The sequence below is a fragment of the Hyperolius riggenbachi genome, chromosome 10, assembly GCF_040937935.1.
Source record: "Hyperolius riggenbachi isolate aHypRig1 chromosome 10, aHypRig1.pri, whole genome shotgun sequence".
Classification (NCBI taxonomy): Eukaryota; Metazoa; Chordata; class Amphibia; order Anura; family Hyperoliidae; genus Hyperolius; species Hyperolius riggenbachi.
The window spans coordinates 221,785,950-221,799,803 of record NC_090655.1 but is presented as its reverse complement, the minus strand read 5'-3'; the positions used below and the strand labels follow the sequence as shown (position 1 = coordinate 221,799,803).

The window sequence follows — 13,854 nt, the reverse complement described above, 5'->3', positions numbered from 1 at the left end:
ACAGGACAAGTGTCTACTGTGCAGTATATGCTTCTCTGCATTCTATGTAGTGTACACCATGGAACCAGACTATAGGATACTCCACAATCTATACAATGTTACAAGCATCCAAAGGCTCCTGTGCATTCTTTACATTATTAGCGATTTACTGTATACAGTATATGGTGAGTGTGGCACTGTACAGTAGACGATACATAGAACATATAGGTGTGTAAATAATGATGGGATACAGAAAATACATAACAGAACAGGTCAGATGGAGGTTTGGCGAAAGATAAGTAAACAAGTAACACAGCAATACTGGAGCACAGTAGGAGAGAGAGACCTGCTCATTCCAACTTACAATCTAACAGGTAAAGGGATAGTAACAATAGGCAAATGGAAATATCATAAGGTGATGTTGTGGCAGCCAGTAGCAGATTAATGTGACCTAGGTAAGATTATATGTGTCAGGGTTCTGCTGATCCTGGCACTGTTGATGGACTTTGCCACTAGTGGCCACCAGGCTGTGAGCTCCGGAATGGCCCCCACCAGTGATGGAAAGAACAGAAGGGGAACCTCGCAGTGTGGCACAGGATCTGCTGGAGTGACTACCGACTGGACCATCAGGGGCCAGGATGAGAGCCATCAGATAGATTTCTGTCAGATGCCTGTCAAGTCGAATCTGACAGGAATCTATCTGATGTGAGCCACACACTAGGAACAGATTTCCAATAGATTTAAGAATGAAATCTGGGGCGTGGCTTAGCGCCGGAGAAGAATGGACGCACATTGCTAGAGCTCCGCTCTGACTCTCCCCCAACGGTCACCTTCGCTGCCTCTACAGACCAACCGGACTAGACACTTGCAATTCTAGCCACCCCGGACAGCCCCTGGAGCTGGCTCTACCCACATCGGACCACCCGAACGCTGACCTGGAACTGATCCGACTGTCCACTGCGCACCGCGGCCTACACCCAAGATGGCGCCCGCTCCGGGACCAGGCTCCGAGTCCAGCTCCCGAGCAGAGGACCCCCCCACAGAGGATCTTCTCAACCGCTCCCTCACGGTAAGGGACATGAGAGACTTAGCAACGGAGATTAAGTCCGCGCTAGCTGCAGCCACTCTAGAAATCAGGGAGGAGATGGCGGCCATTGCAGGACGTGTGGACGGGCTGGAAAGAGAGAGCAGATACCAGGCCCGAACCTCAAACGCAGCAGCCAGAGCTATTTGCATGCACAACGCCAAACTCATAGAAGCTAACCGGCAGATTGAGGACTTGGACAACAGGGGGAGGAGATGCAACATTAGGGTGAAAGGCCTGCCTGAGACGGTTTCACCTAACGACATCGTCCCAGCCCTGACGGCCATCTTTAATGGGGTCTTGGAGAAACCTAAAGAGGAACACATAGATTTTGTGAGAGCGCACAGAGCCCTGAAACCGAGGGGAAGTGATAATGACGCACCCAGAGATGTTATTTGTTGTCTGCAATCTTTCCCCCTCAAAGAATCCATAATGCGAGCTGCGAGAAACCAAGAGGACATAATCTTCAATGAAACATCTGTTGGGATTTACCAAGACCTATCCCCGATTACCTTAACTAATAGACGGGCACTAAAACCACTGCTGAAGATCCTTCAGGACAAGAAAATTCAATATCGCTGGAAGTTCCCCTTTGCGCTTGTGGCATCGGTGGGCAACAAAGCGGCAACTCTTAGATTCCCGGATGAACTCTATGCTTTCTGCCAGGTTCTTGGAATCCAGTGCCCGGAGGTGCCAGAATGGTACGCAGACTTCCTTCTGCCAGAAGAGATTTACAAGGAAAGAGACTCTTTCTTCGCAAGTACTAATGTGAGCCCACAGGCACCCAAGAGATCTAAATCTAATTCCTCTTCCTCCTCTGAAGACTCCCGATGCCGTTCTACACGCAGAAGACACAAGATGGATAAGTGAACTTAGACTTGCTTAAGATACCTGAATTACCCCTCTTTTTCTTGCAGAAGACTCCCCTTGGGGGCCCCCCTCTCCCTCACTCGCCCACATATTGACCCCCCGTTGAAAGTCAGTGCCACAGAACGGGATTCTGATGTGACCCCCTAGCCTCACCCTCTCTAAGTGTAATGTGGCTAAAAGACAGCCTGTAGTATGCAGAAACGCCAGGCCTTGCTTGTTATTATCATTATATATCAGCACACAAATGTTATATTTAAGTTTTAGTTTAACATTTACTCTACGTCCCTTGGGATCACAAAAAAAAGCACCTGGAGTTGTGGGGGAGGAGGGTTGGAAGTTAGGGGATCGACGGCTGGGGGGATGTCGCGCCAATTGTCCTTGGCCCAGTTTTATGGGTCGGACATGGCGGGACGTCTCCCCCCCTGGTCGTTCTCCTGGGGCGGATTCTGTTAAAGGCTGATATGTTCTTCATGCTCTTCATGCAAGTGCCTTAATTTCCCCTGAGTGTACTTTGTCGAAAGCGAAGTTGGTTACTAAATAATGTGTTTAATATGTTTAAAAAGTTGATCCTGTTTAGGGGTTCCTGCCGTCCTTGGGGGTGGCTTGGGACAAGGAACCTGGTCTGATTAATCTTTTGTTATAGTTCGTGATATAGGTGGCCGGGGGGGAGTGAGTACAAACCTGTTGTGACCCATTTAATCTCCTCTGCTGACCTCAATTCCCCCCAAGTTGACATTGATCAACACCACTAAACACCTCCATAGATTCTCCACAGGGATCTTCTTCTAGGACTTCCCTGTGTGGTGGCTTTTTCTCGTTTCTTGAGCTCTCTAGCTTAGCTACTCTCTCCTCTCACTCTTTTATTTTTCCTTCTTTGTTTCTCTCTCCCCTCCCTCTTACTTTTCTCTGTAGAGGCCCTAGGTCCTTAAAAGAGATATTGAATATGTCTGAGCATATGCCAATCCACATAGATGCTACACGTCCAATCCCCCTGGAATGGAGATTTGTGTCTATCAATGTAAATGGGCTGAATACCCCTGAGAAGAGGTCACACTTGTTGGGCTTCCTCCAAAAAGAAAAGGTGCAGATAGGTTTCCTTCAGGAAACCCACCTTAAGCAAAACTATATACCCGCAATTAAGAATCATAGATACACACAAATCTTCCATGCTACAGCCCCTGAGGGCAAAAAGAAAGGAGTGGCTATTATAGTCCACAAGTCTCTGGAATTGGAGGTCAGTGAAACCAAGGTAGACTCAGAGGGAAGATTCCTTTTTCTTAAAGGGAAGGCTGGGAATAGAAGTGTCACCTTAGCCAACTTGTATGCGCCCAACCAGAAACAACCTTCCTTCCTTGCTAAAGTACTCAACGATCTACAACAATTTCAGGAAGGCATTCTAATTGTTGGTGGTGACCTCAATATTTCTTTGGAGCCATTACTTGACACTTCTAATGGCTCATCATCCATCCCTTACAAACACTTGCGTTTTATTAGAAACAAGTTGGATGACCTGACACTGTTAGATGTCTGGAGGCTATCCCATCCCACAGTCAAAGACTACACGTTTTTCTCGGGTTTACATAATAAACACACCCGTATTGACTACTTCTTTTTGCAACAAAGGGATCTTCCTCTCTTGAAATCTGCTGAGATAGGAGTCAAAACTTTCACTGACCACAATCCGATTTTCCTAACTCTGCAACTACCAGACACAATTCACAATTCGTGGAACTGGCGTCTAAACCCATACCTCCTTACTAATCTGGAACACCAGCCAGGTATAGCGCAAGAAATCAAATCATACTTTAATCTAAACGCTGCCACTGCACCCAGCAAAATGGTCTTATGGGAAGCCCACAAACCAGTGCTGAGGGGTCACCTTATCAGTCTGGGCTCCAGACTTAAAAAGGAGCGAAATGCCAGAATAGAGGGATTTATGTCTCAAATCAAGAAGTTGGAGGTAGCCCACAAGCAGACGTTAGCGGCCCAAACCCTTCAAGAGCTTACCCAAGTCAGATCTTCATTACTTTCCGAGCTTAATATTATTGCTAAACGTAAGTTCTTGATGACGAGAAAGGTGTTTTATGAAGCAGGCAACAAATGTGGGAGATTGCTTGCAAGGGCCCTTCGTAAGCAGTCAGCCCAGACACGAGTTAAAGTTATTTGCCCAACGCCTCAAAGTAAGCTTCACTCAACTGACAAGATTGCAGAGGAATTTCGTAAATACTACAAAGATCTTTACAATCTCCCTCCTGCCTATAACCCTTCTCTTACCACACCTCACAGGGAATCCATATTATCTGATTTTGTTACTAAGTTTGGCTTAAAGAAGCTCTCTGAGGAAGACGCAGTCAGCCTGGAAGCCCCTATCACTAAAGAGGAATTCTGGGGTGCTCTAAAAACTATGCAACCAGGCAAATCCCCAGGCCCTGACGGCTTCACGGTCGCCTACTACAAACTCTTTAAACGAATACTAGCTAGACGCTTTGTTGATGCATTCAATGACATAGACCAAGACACTAACCCTTCTATTCACTTTCTGAGTGCCCACATAGCCGTCATTCCTAAAGAGGGGAAGGATCCTGGGCAATGTTCAAGTTACCGCCCCATATCACTGCTCAATGTGGACGCAAAGCTTTTTGCAAAAATTTTAGCCAACCGTCTCATTGAATTCATTCCAAGTCTAATACACCTAGATCAGTCAGGTTTTGTTCCAGACAGAGAAGGAAAAGACAACACTATGAAAGCGGTGGGGCTCATAGCCTACCTCAGAAGACATGGAATCCCAGGCATGTTGCTTTCAACAGACGCGGAAAAAGCTTTTGATCGGATTGCCTGGGATTACATGTTTTCGGTACTTAGGGGCCTGGGGATTCGCCCTCAATTCCTACACTGGCTTCATTCTCTCTATTTCAAACCCTCTGCAAGGGTAAAGGTTAACGGCTTCCTCTCAGACCCATTTGAGATTGCCAATGGCACAAGGCAGGGGTGCCCCCTATCCCCCCTCCTCTTCATAATCACCCTGGAACCCTTCCTGAACATGATTAGGCAAGACCCGGATATTGGTGGTGTTAGGGTTGCTCAGGGGGAGTTCAAGGTTGCAGCCTTTGCGGACGACCTTTTATTTTTCATAACCAATCCAGCAATCTCTCTGCCCACCCTTATGAACCGTTTTAAAGAATTCCAAATCCTATCCAACTTCAAAATAAATTTTCAAAAATCAGAAGCAATGAATATCTCTCTGCCCCCAAACTCTTTTGGCCAATGTAAAAATGCCTTCCCTTTTCGCTGGGCCAGCCAGGCCATTAAATACCTTGGGGTTTACATCCCTAGAGATCTTAACCTTATTTTCAAATTAAACTTTGAACCCCTGCACTCCAAACTGTCTGCTGAGATCGCTGCGTGGGGGAACAAACCATACCTGTCATGGTTTGGACGGATAGCATCAGTAAAGATGACTCTACTCCCAAAATTTTTATATGTCTGCCAAGTTCTTCCTATTGCTCTTACCAAACCATTTTTGAAATCTCTTCAAGCTAAGATTTCGGCATTTATCTGGGGCAATAAAACCCCACGACTACGCCATAGCATCCTTAAGCTCCCTAAAATTCAGGGGGGAGCGGGGCTCCCAGATTTGATGACGTACCACCAGGCGGCTGTCCTCAGCAGACTTTTCGAATGGTGCAACCCCAACTCGACTAAACAATGGGTCGCCATTGAAAGAACATTCTCCCCAGTCTCTTTGCAGGCCCTGCCATGGATCAATGGCCCAAGGGTTAAAATATGTGAACAATCCCACCCCTTTATCCTAGCCTCCACTAGGGTCTTTAGAAACCTGTTTTCTAAAAAGGAGGGATCTTCCCTCATTGGCCCTTTAACACCAGTCAGAGACAACCCAGCATTCCCACCAGGGCAGTTCTCGTCTTTTGCCCACAACTGGGCTTCATCTAACATCCCCAGACTTAGAGATTTTGTACATAACAAGGAAATCAAGGACATATCCACTGTCAGTCAAGCAATGACCTCAGGCAAATTCCCCTTTTGGGCTTACCTTCAAATTAGTAGCTTTTTGAGAGATCCAAAACACAAATGTGGGGCAAGCAGACCGTTAACTCCCCTTGAGCAATCTTTGATGCAACCTGGACCCCACAGACACACCATTTCACTACTATATGATTTGTTGGTCACTATGGGCATGCCGTCCACCCTCCCCTACCAGGCAAAATGGGAGGAGGCTTTGGGGAAACCCCTGTCAGAGGAGCAATGGAATTCCATCACCTTACTGACCCACAAGTCCACTCTCAATGTATCAACCCAAGAACAAGGGTTTAAAATCCTTACTTTTTGGTATAGAACGCCTGCTCTTCTCAGTAAATTTGCCCCAGAGATTCCAGACACATGCTGGAGGTGTAATGCCCCCAAAGCAAACTTACTGCACATTTTTTGGTCTTGTCCTCACCTTTCCTCCTACTGGAAAAAGGTCCACAAATGGACAGTGGCAATCTCTTCAATAGAACTGCCCTTCTCTCCTGAAGCTTTATTGCTCCACTGCTGCCCAACTCCACATAGGTCGTACAAAAAAACGATTGTACCCCATCTTCTCAATGCTGCCAGAGCATTAATTCCCTTACTTTGGAAAGACCCTGCAGCCCCCTCTGTGGCCCAGTGGTGGGCGAGGGTGGATGGCATTGCCCAGATGGAAGAAATTATTCTATCTTCACAAGACAAAGCTGACCAATTTGTTCATACCTGGGCTTGCTGGTTCCTATTTAAAGATTCGGATGATTACAAACAGGTGATTGGCAAGCTTAGACCATAAGATTAGTGACTTTAATACTGCACTTACTGTTCTTTTATCTCTATGTTGATGACTTGCTTCACTCCTCTCCTTTCTCAATTTCTCTCCTATTCTCTTTCTGAAAACGATGGATATGCGAGCAGTCAGCTCGAACCTTTTTTATGGATCTACCTGTCCTCTGAAAAGTACATTTAGGTTTTTTGTGCAATGAGGATAACCAAATTTGGCTCATATGACTGTCACTATCCACGTATCTTTTATATATGTACAGAATGTTGGTTTATATTTCAAATGTTTTGATATAAGTGTACCACCTTTATCTCAAAAATCAATAAAAATTTCTAATGTGAAAAAAGAATGAAATCTATTGGAAATTTATTGAGAATCGATCTAAATGCATTATTGCACTATTAGATCCAATGCAACTCTATGGGCAATCGATCTGCTACCAGCAGCAGATAAACCTACATTTTCCATCCCGTCAGATAGATCCAATTTTTCAAATCGATTGATCGATTCTATAAAATCAATTGATCGATCAATGGCTGAAATTGACTAGTCTATGGGCCCCTTTAGTTTCTTATTCTGGCATGTTTCAGAACTGGTTCAGAGTCAGGATGACAAACTGCCGACTAGATAGGCAGGGACCAGGATGACAGACTGCCGACTAGATAGGCAGGGACCAGGATGACAGACTGCCGACTAGATAGGCAGGGACCAGGATGACAGACTGCCGACTAGATAGGCAGGGACCAGGATGACAAACTGCCGACTAGATAGGCAGGGACCAGGATGACAGACTGCCGACTAGATAGGCAGGGACCAGGATGACAGACTGCCGACTAGATAGGCAGGGACCAGGATGACAGACTGCCGACTAGCTAGGCAGGGACCAGGATGACAGACTGCAGACTAGCTAGGCAGGGACCAGGATCACAGACTGCAGACTAGATAGGCAGGGACCAGGATGACAGACTGCCGACTAGATAAGCAGGGACCAGGATGACAGACTGCCGACTAGATAGGCAGCACCAGGATCACAGACTGCAGACTAGCTAGGCAGGGACCAGGATCACAGACTAGATAGGCAGGGACCAGGATGACAGACTGCCAACTAGCTAGGCAGTGACCAGGATCACAGACTGCCGACTAGCTAGGCAGGGACCAGGATCACAGACTGCAGACTAGCTAGGCAGGGACCAGGATCACAGACTGCAGACTAGATAGGCAGGGACCAGGATCACAGACTGCAGACTAGCTAGGCAGGGACCAGGATCACAGACTGCAGACTAGCTAGGCAGGGACCAGGATCACAGACTGCAGACTAGATAGGCAGGGACCAGGATGACAGACTGCAGACTGGACCATCAGGGATCAGGGTGAGAGACTGTAAACTGGACAAGAAGGGACCAGTTCTGACACATGCATGAAGAAGAAACTTAAAGTTTTAAAAGATTGCAGAGAATTAAAGGTATCATGTAACAACTTTCGTTGTTATGCCTTTTGATGCTCTCCATGGCTAATACCGGACCATAGACATCTATGTTATATGCAACATGTTCAGATATCTTCTACATACAGTATGATCAGTGTCTATAGCAGGCATGGGCAAACTTGGCCCTCCAGCTGTTAAGGAACTACAAGTCCCACAATGCATTTGCCTTTATGAGTCATGACTGTGGCTGTAAGACTCCTGCAATGCATTGTGGGACTTGTAGCCTCTTCTGCATATTATAGAATGAACACAGAGAGACAAAACTTTGTATGCTCTCTTGCCTATAGGTGGTGTATATACAGTGACCAGCCTCTACAGGCTTCTCCCCTTTCAATAAAATGTTAACATTATTCTGCATTACATGTAATGTAAAATGAATATAACGCAAGAATTGTCTCCAGGCATCCTGGGTGATACGCATATGATATAGTAAGTCACATGCACAAGTCCCTCTGCCTCGTGTTTAATGTCTTTGGATGCCTGGAGGCTCCCCTGTGCTGGGCAATGGGGACAGCAGCGCAGGAATGTTGCCTATTTACCTGATCACTGCTCAAGTCAATGAAGCGAATCCCGATCTCTACAGCAGAAGCGGAAACACTGCCAGCCCCGCCTCCTGCTACCTGATTGGCTGGAGAATCACCCTGCTGGAATATTGCTTCGTTCTCTGTACACTGGGCGTCCCATTCATTCCATCATCCACTAGAGAGCGAACTGCTTCCAGCACTGTCTCAAGCATGGACTCTGGCAAAATGGCGGCCACATAAAATGTTGTATGCAGTAGGAGTTCTAGAATTTATGGATCGCATTAGAAGTGGGATAGAGGAGACAGACAATGTTAGAATCAGGGGCGTAGCAATAGGGGGTGCAGAGGTAGCTACCGCATCGGGGTCCTTGGACCAAAGGGGCCCCGAAGGGTCCACCCTCTATCACAGTATTAGCTCTCTATTGGTCCTGTGCTGGTAATAATCACTTCTATAGATGCTTTGAATAGTAGTGATCACTAACAAATAGTTCCCCATACCCTTCTTGCAACTCTGACACTGGAGTTGTCCTTGGCAGGTTTTGGTGCGCCGTATCAATTGTTATGTATAGAGTGCTTGGGGGGCCCCATGTAAAACTTGCACCGGGGCCCACAGCTCCTTAGCTACACCACTGGTTAGAATCTGTGTACAGTGATTATGATTTAAAACAAAGCCAAAACAATTTTAAAATAAAAAGTTGGATACATATCTGAGAAGAGGGAAACCCCAGAATCTTCTAGAGATATCCCACGTCCTCCGGACCATCGCCACTGCTCGAGACCACCACCACTGCTCGAGACCCTCTGAGGTAGAGGCAGAGCCGGGACAAGGTCCTTCAGCACCCAAGGCTGAGACAGCAAAGTGCGCCCCTCCATCCCTCCCACCCCAGCCGTCACACACTAATTGCTATTAGACTAAGAGGCAGGGTTGCCAACTCATCCCTTTAAATACTGACACATATAAGTTATACAGGTTCTGGTGCTTCTCACAGATAATCAGTGCCTAAACTGCATCTAACTAGCCACAAGACATGTATAATTCATAAGCGTCCGTATTTAAAGAGACACTGAAGCGAAAAAAGAAAATATGATATAGTGAATTGGTTGTGTACTATGAATAATTACTAGAAGATTAGCAGCAAAGAAAATATTCTCATATTTTTATTTTCAGGTATATAGTGTTTTTTCTAACATTGCATCATTCTATAATATGTGCAGATTACACAACATTCAGCATTCAAAATGAGTCTTTCAGAGCAGTCTGTGCACTAATGACCTCTCCTCTAGCAGAGAAAAAGAAAACAGTTGAGATAATAAAAGTCAGATAACAGCCCTCTCCACGACTAAACTTGGTCGGAGAGTTAATGGCTTGTTTGCATAGAGATAACAACTGGAGTTTCTTAACTCTTCCTGTACAGGAAACAATTAGACTGATGTATCTGATCTTAATGTTTTATTTCTTAACTGTACTACACATACAAATCATAATATCATCATTTTTTTTTCGCTTCAGTATCTCTTTAAAGGGATGAGTTGGCAACACTGCTAAGAGGCGCCACAGGGCCCCCAACATCCCCAACACCTTAATCTCTAGTTATCTGGCTTGCAGTCACTGCTATGTATGCCCTTTTCTTATTTCTTTGTGCTTCAAACAAAATTGGGAATGACAGCGGAATGAATTGTGCGCCCCCTCCTACACTGCGCCCTGAGGCTGGAGCCTCTTCAGCCTCTGCCTTGGCCCGGCCCTGGGTAGAGGCCTGCAGCAGGTCGGGTACCCGCTGGTAACCCGAAATGCGGGTCGGGTTCGGGTACCCGAATTGATTTAAGCTGCGGGTGCGGGTCGGGTGCGGGTAGCGAGTTGCAGGTGTGGGTAGGGTTGCGGGTAGCGGTCTGCGGGTCTGGGTCGCGGGTAGTGAAAGCAAGCATGTAAAACTTCTTTTGCTTCGGTTTGTGTATAACAATAGGTTTTATTAACTTTACAGCTCAATATTACTTCCAATGTGCACTTTGAAAGAAAATGTAAAAAAGCGGGGTAGCGGGCCTGCGGGTCACGGGTCGGGTGCAGGTAGCGGTTCTGCGGGTCGGGTTGCGGGTATCAAATTCACCAGAAAGCGGGTCGGGTGCAGGTAGCGGGTGCTAGGGTTGCCACCTGCAGGTATTCCCCTGGCCCAGCTGGAAAATTAATTAAAAAGCCGCTGCCGGAAATATGTTTTTACCGGCAATGTATCTGCCCGGTAATTTGGACAGACTGTCCCACAAGAGCAGAGGGGGAGACGCCTGGTCTGTTACAATACTTCTAACAGCTGGGATGAGGCTACAGGCTGTTCTCCCCCTCCCTCCTGTTTAATGAGCAGCTCCCTGTCAGCAGACTACGGGACTCTGAGCCGCTTAAGGTGGCCATTAACTGTCCAATGTCTAGCGAAAAATCGTTTGAGCGATCAGAAATTCTGATTGGCCGAAAAATCGTTCACTACACCATCAACTAACCAATCTTTGCTTCCTATCTATCATGACCACCAAGAAAATCCAAATTTTCGTTCGGCGAAAATTCATTCGGGCGACATTTTTTTCACTCATTCATAATCGATTGTGTCCACCAATGGAGATTATTTACAACCAATCCGATCAGAATTTCTGATCGTCCGAAAGATTTTTCGCTAGAAATTGGACCATTAGTGGCCAGCTTTAGACTTCAGTGTAGAGGAGAGGAATGTCTCCTCCCCCCTCCTCCTCCCACAGACTTCAGAGGGCCAGAGAGAGGGAGAGACAGACACGTGCAGCTAGGACAGGAGAGATGCTGTAACTGTGAGAGGTGCTGTCACTGTTATGTTTGTATGGATGCAGACAGCGTGTATGTATGGCATGTATGTATGGCATGTGTGTGACGTGATGTGTATGTATGGAGTGTGTGTCTCTGGGATCTGTGTGTATACAAAGCATGTGTGTGTATATATGCATATATATATATATATATATATATATATATATATATATATATATATATATATATATATATATATATATAGTGTGAGAGATGTGATCTGCGCATGTGTGTATATGTAGAGAATGTGTGTATGTATATAGTGTGTGATGTGATCTGCGTGTGTATGTATGTACGAATGTATGTATATAGAGAATATGTATGTATACACAGACTGTGTGTGTGATGTGATGTGATCTGTGTATGTATGTATGTATGTATAATATAATATATATATATATGATGTGTGTATGTATATAGTGCATGATGTGATCTGCCTATGTATGTATACAGAGCATGTGTGTGTATGTATTCAGTGCACGTGTATGTATTGAGAGAATGTTTCCCTTATGAATAACTGCATCCCCCCCTTCAGTGTAACACCCCCTCCCTTACCCCCATAGCAAGCATGGGCAATACACCTATGCTCTCCCTCTAGGTTCGTTGTCCTGCCATACCCCCCCCCCCCCCACCACCACCTTTCCTTGATAGACCTGACCCCCCCTCTCTTAACTGCTTAAAGGAATACTGTAGGGGGCAAAGGGGAAAATGAGTTGAACTTACCTGGGTCTTCTAATGGTCCCCTGCAGACGTCCTGTGCCCGCACAGCCACTCAAGAATGCTCTAGTCCCTGCCACCAGTTACTTCCGGAATTTGCCACTGCGCCTGCATGACCTCCTCCCTGCTGACGTCACGTGAGCGTACTGCGCAAGCACAGTATGGCCTGCACCTACGCATTACGCTCCGGGGACGTCAGCGGAAGTGAAGAGAAGGCCTCGCAGCCGCAATGGTTTTCCGACTTTAAAGTCGCAATTTCCGGAAGTGAACCGGCGGGAACCGGAGCATCAGTGAGTGGCTGCGTGGGCACAGGACGTCTGCGGGGGACCGGAGCAACGGTGAGTGGCTGTGCGTGCACAGGACATCTGCGGGGGACCGGAGCATCAGTGAGTGGCTGCGTGGGCACAGGACGTCTGCGGGGGACCGGAGCATCAGTGAGTGGCTGCGTGGGCACAGGACGTTTGCGGGGGCCTGGAGCATCGGTGAGTGGCTGTGCGTGCACAGGACATCTGTGGGGGACCATTAAAAGCCCCGGGTAAGTTCAACTCTTTTTTCCCCTTTGCTCCCCACAGTAATCACAGGCTTACATCCCCCTAGTGACAAGGCTTTTTTACTAATCAGGCCACTGCAGCTTGCTGCAGGGCCATACAACTTAGCACACAATTTAATCTTTCCCCATTTTTGTTGCCACCAACAGAGCTTTCTGTTAGTGGCATCTGATTGCTACTGAGATTTATTTTTTATTTTTTTTTATTTTTTTTAAATAAAATCACATATTTTATTTACATTTCCCACCCTCCCTATCCCCGAAGAGCCAATCTGAGCTGATCACCTCTCATAAGCATCAGCCTATTAGAGGGATCTTCTTGTGGCACGCTCGAGGGGACAGCTCAGTGACAGAGCTGTCCCCCATACAGCGCTGCAGTTGATCACAGGGCTGTACTTGTAAATAAACTTTTTATTTTTTTTATTTTATTTTTTTATGTGTAACAGCCTGCCGCCCACGATCGCACGCAAGCAGGCTGGTCTCGGAACTCCGCTCAGTCATTCAGCGTAATCTCCTCCCCATGACTTAATGCCAATTGGCATTAGGAGGTCCTGGGGGAGCCACTTTACAACCGCCCATCGGCGTTAGGCGGTCGCAAGGAGGTTAAAGTGTACCTGAAATGTTATTATTGGGTGCTCTCTACAGCCCCATGAGGTGTTTGGGCTTCCTTGCAGCCTCTCTATTCACTAGATATCCTCCCCCTTCCCCACTGTAATCTGGACAATCACAGCCAGCCATGTGCTTCTGCATTTACGCGACCCGGCCACTACTGCACAGGTGCGGAATGCTCCCCGCTGCAGGAGCACTAGAGGGGGTAGACACATGACACAGAAGAGCGCGGCCAGCCAGATATTACCAGGGGGAGCATATCAAGTGAATGGAGCAGCTGGTGAGGGAGCCCATGCACCTGATAGGGCTGGAGGAAGCTCCCCAGGTAAGTATAAATACACCCATTAAACAGAACCTAAACTGAGAGGGTTATGGATGTTTCCTTTTAAACAATACTGGTTGCCTGGCAGCCCT

The 13,854-nt window shown here is 46.7% G+C and overlaps 1 protein-coding gene across 4 annotated transcripts in view; it reads right to left on the bottom strand.

Annotated features, from left to right (window-relative positions):
* Positions 1–8,838, bottom strand: part of LOC137534569 (uncharacterized) — a 29,992-nt gene extending 21,154 nt beyond the window's left edge. For 2 of the 4 annotated variants that reach the window (XM_068256127.1, XM_068256130.1), the window contains exon 1: positions 8,766–8,838. The gene's annotated coding sequence lies outside the window, so the exon portion shown is untranslated. Of the gene's footprint in view, positions 1–6,779; positions 6,839–8,587; positions 8,611–8,765 lie in introns of those variants that run through there. The other 2 variants (XM_068256129.1, XM_068256128.1) reach the window with 2 other exon arrangements.
* Positions 8,839–13,854: the final 5,016 nt, after the last annotated feature.